Source organism: Phalacrocorax aristotelis, chromosome 1 (genome assembly GCF_949628215.1).
Source record: "Phalacrocorax aristotelis chromosome 1, bGulAri2.1, whole genome shotgun sequence".
Classification (NCBI taxonomy): Eukaryota; Metazoa; Chordata; class Aves; order Suliformes; family Phalacrocoracidae; genus Phalacrocorax; species Phalacrocorax aristotelis.
In genome coordinates this window covers 73,369,551-73,377,101 of record NC_134276.1, presented here as the reverse complement: position 1 = coordinate 73,377,101, position 7,551 = coordinate 73,369,551, and the positions used below count along the sequence as shown (strand labels likewise).

The following is a 7,551-nucleotide window of genomic DNA, read 5'->3' as shown; positions in this document are numbered from 1 at the left end:
GTGCAATGCCATAAAATAAATGCAGAATAAAACATTTTTAAAAAATGGAACAACTTGGAGCAAATGAAGGTAAGTTTTTGATCAAGAAATCCCATGAAGTTCAAAAGTGAGTGTAAGATGGCTCACTTGTCTAACATCATCTATAGATCCAAGACTGGAAAGAGAGTCCTATAGATCTTATCTTCTGCAATGGGAAAAAAGGTCAACTTTGAGTAGCATAAAACCAAAACATGTCACCTCTTTTTCCCTTTTTCACCCTGCAGTCCAGTAACAGGAGTTAACTTGATATGTTTATTCCTATTTGGATATACAACTCACTGCAAGCTCCAAGACTTGTTATCAGTTTTGCAACTACTGCAACTAGTATGTCTCATTTAATGACTGGATGGATGGTTTTACTGTGTCTTTCAAGAATCACAAAGGAATATATTGTCTCTTTAAAAATATAAAAAAATATTTTAAGATCTTTTAAAAATAGATTGGCATTGCTCTTCTTAGAGCCTGTTCTTTCCTTGAGGATGTATTTTTAACACCAGACTCCATGTCAAGCAACTAATGACACAAGGTTCAGCTATCCTGCTTGATCTAAATACTAAAACTTCTTAGCTAACATATTCAACATGTTTGTAAAAGCGCATTTTGGTCCTTATATAGGCAATCCTGAAAAAAAAGCCTATCACTAAAGCAACAAATAGTACTAGGAAATTCAGCAATGTTATCATTCATAATTGGTTCTGGAGTCACGCTCCCATGATCTCCAGTTCTTCAAATGTGGGAATGAAGCTAACCATGAAATAGGTCATGGTTGTAGCTCCAATAAAACCATGAGGCTGAGGAGCGTGACTAATAAATGTACAAATTGCTAGCTCCTTCCATTCTAAGATGATGCATTAGCACAGGTATAAAACAGAAAATATACACGGGATTGCAACGGCAAGGAAACAGCAACCGTTCTACTCACGTTTTGTTATTCTAAATGAAAATAATAGCAGAATTTTAGGCCTGAATTCTTTTTTCCACCTTAAGATCTAGTCATTCAGCATGGTACTAACTGGAAAGTGCTGGTGTGCACAACACAAGAATTGTGTTTGCCATCAATTAAAAGAAAATGAAAAGAATATTGCACTTAAGATTCACAGTGGAAACGTTTACCCCTTCTCTTTACGTCCTGTAGCAGTGGATCACTTATTTAAGCTTAAAGATACCTATTTCAGATTTAGCTTTGCAAGGTCCTAGAATAGTTCTTATTCAAAATGCATGTAACATGTTCTGAAAATTGCTTGTTTTTAATTAAAAGGAGAAATTCCGCCAAGACTGTAAAACTAGTCATCCTGAAAAACTGTATCCCTGAAGCTTTGGTTCACTGAACCAAGGTGACTATGTTATATTCCCAAACTCTGTTTCCTCATCTCTCAAAGTAAAAGAAATAATTTCTTAAAATGGTCAAATTATATTAAAACATTTATGTTCTTTTAGGAAAAAGGAATTTTCACATATTTCTCGCACACTGAATTGAGCTAATTGGCATGATAAAATGGATGCATTCAAGCAGGAAGGACCCACCATGAGCTCTCACAAATGCTGCCACTAACTGGAGCTGCAAACCAGGGGAGCAGCCATGCCATTTTGGACATCCCACAAGAAGAGACAATACTTAGATATGCAACACCCATCGGTCTAGGGGAGGAAACAGAAATACCTGCTTGCTGCTGTTCCTGTTAGTGATATTTCCAGCCCCATGACTCCCAAGGGGCCACTGGAAGGCAGGACAGGGCAGTTGTCAGTCTTCAAGGAAGTCTCCAGCACACCTGGGAGAAATCCTGTGGATGGGCAGCACAGCAACACACCCCTGAGCAGCAGCACTGGAGGTCCTGAGGACATAAGAAGTTGCAGGGCTAGGGCTTCACGACTGCTAGTTTAAACCCCAAGGGTCCATACGCTCTCAAATAACTCAGTTCTCCAGTTCAGCCCTGGCCTCTGATGATCTTCCACACCAGATAAATCTTTGTTCGTGCCTGGCTGTGGGCAACAGTGGGCTTCAGGAGCATCTCATGCCAGACAGTACAGAAGTGGCTGCAGCAGCTCTGAGTCTCTCCACCCGCTGCCACCCTCCAGCACGGCCCCAGTCTGCTCATGACCTTCATATGCTCCTGCAGGCTTTGATGCCACAGCCCTGGGCACAAAGCTTGCATCCTCAATTTCCTGCCGTTAAATATTCCTGTGGTAGTTTAGAGCAGAGCCTTCAGATCATTTTGGAGGTTGGGAGCTCAAAAAGTCACACATTATCATCATCACAGTAGCAATAGCAGTAATAGCAGCAGCAACAACGACAACAGCCACAGAGCCAGAGGGTAGCACATGGTGCCCAGCCGTGCCACTGGGCTGCCTCCAGCCTGCTTTAGAGGCAGCCAGCCCCAAGCCATCTGAAGAGGACTGCTTTGCACAGCCTGGTCTGCCATGAGAGCAGCCTGCCCTGGATCACTAGCTTCTCTGCACTGGTAAAATAGGCCAGGCCAGGGGCTGTGCTCTGACACTGAGGCCAAACAGCAGAGCCCAGCTCTCCCCTGTGTGGCAAACCCCTCTCCTCTCGCAAATAGGATGGTTATATCCAGGCTGCCTGGGCAGAAACAGCCCTTGGCAAATGCCTCTCTTCTCACAGAGCCCAGTGTCTGCAGCTGGTAGTCTGTACTGGTCCAAAACCATGCCAGCAACTGGATTAAGACAGCCAAGCAGTATGGGAAACCACAGGACAGTGCTCAAACCTATGCCCCAACTCAAAAGCTGTCAGAAAGGCAGGCCCATCTCAGGGCCACCGATCAGAAGCCTGAGCTTGTGAGCTGGTGGGAAACCAGGCAGATTTTCACTGGAACTAGGCTTTCCAACAGCTTAATGGTCCAGGAATTGCAGGCACTTGGCATGGCTAAAATATACATCCAAAACAGCCAGGCATTGCCTATACCTCTCCAAAGAGGTGTATATTGCACTGGATGGAGTGTTCCAGAGGGGACTGCAATAGGAAAGGAAATAACCTGATGGCTTTGTAGGAAGAAAAATAGATTGACCTTGAAGGTCTGGAGAGGTAAGGGAAGCAGTGAAGAAAGTTCTCCCAATATCTTGAATCAACAACCACAAATTGTCAGAATGAAGAGCTGCAGTGCTGCTTTTGATGTAAAATCTGGCAGCCTGTTGCCATATCAACACAGTGCAGGAGACTCGGAGGGAACAGCTTGAACCATGAGCACAGAAGAAAGGCATCGCCTTTTTACTTTTTTTTTTTAAATTATTTTTCCAAGTGAATGTGCGGCTTGTGAAAAGTACCATGAATGACAGCGCCAGAAGCTGTAAGGCTTGATGTCTCTTTTCCAGTACCTGGCATTAGCAACAGTGGAACATGTGTAACCCAACCCACCGCACAGTGATGAACGAACAGACCCCTGAACTGGAGCCCATATGCTATGGTAAGTCTTAAACCTAACAGCAGTGACGTTAACAAATGTCAGAGAAAAAGGTCTGAGAGCAAAGGCGATCCCTGTGGGTCTTTTAAGCTGCTCACCCCAACATGTAGCAATAATGGAGCCAAACCTGAATTTTCCAAGAGCTGTTACATTCATCCCAAGCCACCCAAAGGGCAAACTGCTGTTACATATATTACCCTAGAAAACGTTATTCATGTTGTCCTGAAGGAATTTCCAGAAAGCTGAGACAAACATTGGGTCTTCGTGCCTACACAGTTCTTAGTTATTTCTTTACTCAGTTAGAGGCATTTTCTGATGTCTTAGATATAAACCAGTGATAAATGTTTTTTTGCGATGTGGACTACAATCCCCACTGTAATCACGTACCTGGAATGAAAAAGAAGTTTTTTAGAGAAAAATGGAATAGCTTTTAAAATAAATAATCTGACAGCCATGAGGTAGGAGTGATCTTAGTCCATCTGCCCTACTACTATCAACCCCAGGTGTTCATCTGTTTCTCACATCCTTCACAGGAAACCTGTCAAAAACTGGGATACCAGCAGCTGTTGTGTCCTGCCCGAATATAAAAAAAATATTCTCTTATCATCAGTCATTTCACCTCTACTAGTCAGTGCTGAGTAGCTGTGAAACCTGCCAGTACTTTTTTCCCCCTTAGCCAGACCTAGAGACCCTCCCAGGGGGTCTGCCTCCAAGATTTGCTACAGCTGGGAGACCCCTGCCTGTGGATGCTGAACAATAATCAACCCTGAGACGTGTCCATGAAATACTCTGGGTTCAAATAACCGTTTTTTATCAGAAATATTCTTCACTGGAAAATGCTTGGCCAGCTGAAGGGACCATTGCCATCCGTTGTCCAGCCACTCTAAGCTCCTCCATTTGTACTTCCACCTTAAAAGCACGAATGTGTCATGTTTCTCTTTTCCCACTCTTCAGTCTTATGTATGACATCAGTCAATAATACACAGGCAAATTATTTTTCAAGTAACGTTGTGTGAACTCACCCCATTACAATCCCATTATAAGCGACACTGAATTGCTGTTCCACAAACAGGTAAGCACAAGAAGGAGAGGGACTCAACTAGTCTCAGCATCCCATGACTTTTAAAATCAATAAAGTCTGAATCACATTACCCCATGGCTTACCACAGGAGCAAAACTGGAATGTCCATGAGATGTCTGCTTGACCTGATACATTCCTTAAGTATTTAGCATCAGCTTAATGTAGCACTTTAGCTAGAGAGTGAGAAAAGCTGTTATTTAAATAGTGATTAAAGGTTTTGTCTGCTCTCAAGAATTAACTCCAGAAGTCACCACCAAAGCCTACTTCTTCTGCTGAAAGTTGGTATGTTTTGATGGCCATACCCATTCAGCTCCTGGGTAAGGTGGAGCAGAGCATTTGCAATTTCTAACATGGCCTCAAGGGGCAACTGAGTGCTGGGGCACGTTTTGTACTTGGGGAAAGCAGTTTTACAATGTAGAATATAGAGCTGCTCCAACAAAAGGTGGTTACTTAATTATAGCACTTTAATAGAGCCACTTTAATAAACAAAGTGTGTGCACGTAATTACATTATTTAGAATATCAAGTATGTGCAGTGAAAAAATATTGCTCTCAATTGCTTAATTAAAACACAGCTCAGCTCATACATATGTGGTTTGTCTGCTCTCCAGTGCATGGACCTGCTCCCTGAAAACTCAGATGAATATGCACAGGAGATAGAACCAAATTCTCCAAGGTCTTGCACAGAGCAAAAATGCCAAACAAGCGGTATTTTCATCAGCTGATATACGTACATAAATATACTGGCATCTCTCCAATGCTAAGTGAAGTCTCTAAGAGATTTCTCTTGAATTTGGTGAGCTCCACGCTGAGTCACTTACCCAATTCTCTGTCAGCAACCATGTCTCTAAACCAGGGATAGAAAGAAAGCATTGCTTACCCGTATAAAGCAGAACATCTTTAAGCTATGACAGAACATATCATTATGTTTATCCATTACTGATGTTTCCATTTACCAATGCAGGCAGGCTGAGGCACAGAGGTTCAGTGAGCTGCCAGGGATTACCCAGAGCTACAGTTTCTAACCAGTGATGTGGGATTCAGAGGTGAGGAACAGGCATAATACACCTGAACCACAGCCAGTGACCAAGCTAGCAGTCCCACCAGTCCAGTGCAGGCTCCACAGTAACTTGTTGGGCTCGGGGACATGGCTGTGAAAACTGGGAGTCACAGCACCAGTGGAGTGTATGGACCTGTGGGTCCATATGTCAGAAGACCTTAAGTCTAAGGGAGTTATTTTGGTTTAAAAAATCATAATTTATTTGCCTCACTAAAAAAGCCACAGGTACTTCAAGAAGTTATTATCTGAAGTCAGGTTTTCAGCAGATAGATTTTTTTTTTTTCTCTTAAACATCTCAAATTCCTCTCTTCTTTCATTCGACACCACAGCAAGAGACAATGTGTGTTATGCTATTTTGTATCCATACATGGCCAAAAGGCACATGTATTTTGACCAGCCACCTGCCACCTACAAGCATGGATAATAGTCCATTCCTCTCCAGTACTATTTTTGGATTTCCTTCCCCACCCAACAACCAAATGACAGACTGATTGACAAACAGGCTTTTCACTGGGCAGTCAGGTAAAAAAAATATTTCACCAAGCTCTGTGTAGTCTAAAACTCCAAAGACAGTTTGGGGTTGCCATGCTAAATTTTCAGGATATCTGTCAGCCGGGGCCAACCATAGCCCAAAGTTAGGGAAGAACAGAAATTTCAGAAATTAGCAAACAAAGAGTTGCTCATGACACCCAAAAGGAAATACCAACTAGACACACACTGCCTGATCCTTATCCCCAAAAGTACTTGAACCCCCCCACTCTGTTCAGTATTCGCAGCCAAGATATTTCTCCTGGAGTTATACATAGAACCAAGGTCAGCCTTTTCCCATGAAAAAACAGGGAGGAAAAAGGACTTCTGTCAATCCTGTTTAGCAAATAAGCAAGTGGTCTTTCTTCTAATCTATTTAGTTTTGAGTCATTCTCTTATTGATGTACCACTTAGCACAAAAAGTGAAATCTTTATTGGAAGAAAAGTTCAAAACTGGTTTGCACAGAGCTGGGGTTCGTACTGCAAAGCGAAAAGCAGAGACAGACTCACCTCCTTGTACTCACCTCCCTCTCTCCTTTCCTCCCTCACCCATGACCATGATTGAGGGAGAATTTATCCCACGACCTACCATTGGTTCTCACCAATAAAATCAGTAAGCACAAGGATTTTGATTAAGGAAATGAAGCAGAACACAGATTTTAAAATAGAGAAATGCCCCGACTGCTCACAGGTGCAAGAGGGTACTTGTGTGAGTCCATTCTTGCCCTTTCCTGGCTCTTTTTTTGCATGAGAACTGATGTGGCAGATGTGGTGTGGGAAGACTCAGAGGCTGGAGTGAGTTGGTTTGCAGGAACTATGGTCTATTCTGAGAATCCCCCAGGGCTTGGATAAGATTGGGACCCCAATTAGCTCAGCAGACTCCCCACTCATCGTGCTTGTATGTAATCCCTAAGTAGCTCCAGGCAATCCTGGGTTGTTATGGGCAGGCACACACAAACCTGGACCCATTCCACCCACCAGGATGATGGGACAGGAAGGATGGGAGCGTGGTGTGGATGAGAGCTGGCTCAGAGATACCAGATCACTGCATTAACCTGGAGCTGAACCTGAGGTTTGCTCCAAAATTACTTGGCTTTGCTCTGTACTAATATAGGTTTATGGCTTCCAGAGCTAAGCCCACAAATCCATATGGGGAAGGACAGTTTGTGGCTTGACAAACTCAGGTCTCTGGCAGCTTGGGAATCGATTTCTTCTGTCTCACACTGTAGGTGCCTAGAAATTGAGATGAGGTTTTGAGCAAAGCCTAAATTGTGGAGGTAGACCCTGAGAATTACTTGCTGAGTAAGAGCTGTGCAGCACAAGCGGCATTTTGACAGAGTGTACGTAGGGAAGGGACGTTATAAGGCAAGTCCAAGAGGCCAGCCATTTTCATCCTGTTACTGCTCAACTTGGGACTGCCAAGCATTT

The 7,551-nt window shown here is 43.2% G+C and overlaps 1 long non-coding RNA gene across 2 annotated transcripts in view; it reads right to left on the bottom strand.

Moving 5' to 3' along the window:
• Positions 1-1,475: 1,475 nt before the first annotated feature.
• Positions 1,476-7,551, bottom strand: part of LOC142057473 (uncharacterized) — a 28,763-nt gene continuing 22,687 nt past the window's right edge. The window contains exon 4 of one of the 2 annotated variants that reach the window (XR_012660646.1): positions 1,476-7,356. This is a non-coding gene — a long non-coding RNA (uncharacterized LOC142057473). The remainder of the gene's footprint in view (positions 7,357-7,551) is intronic. The other variant, XR_012660645.1, reaches the window with a different exon arrangement.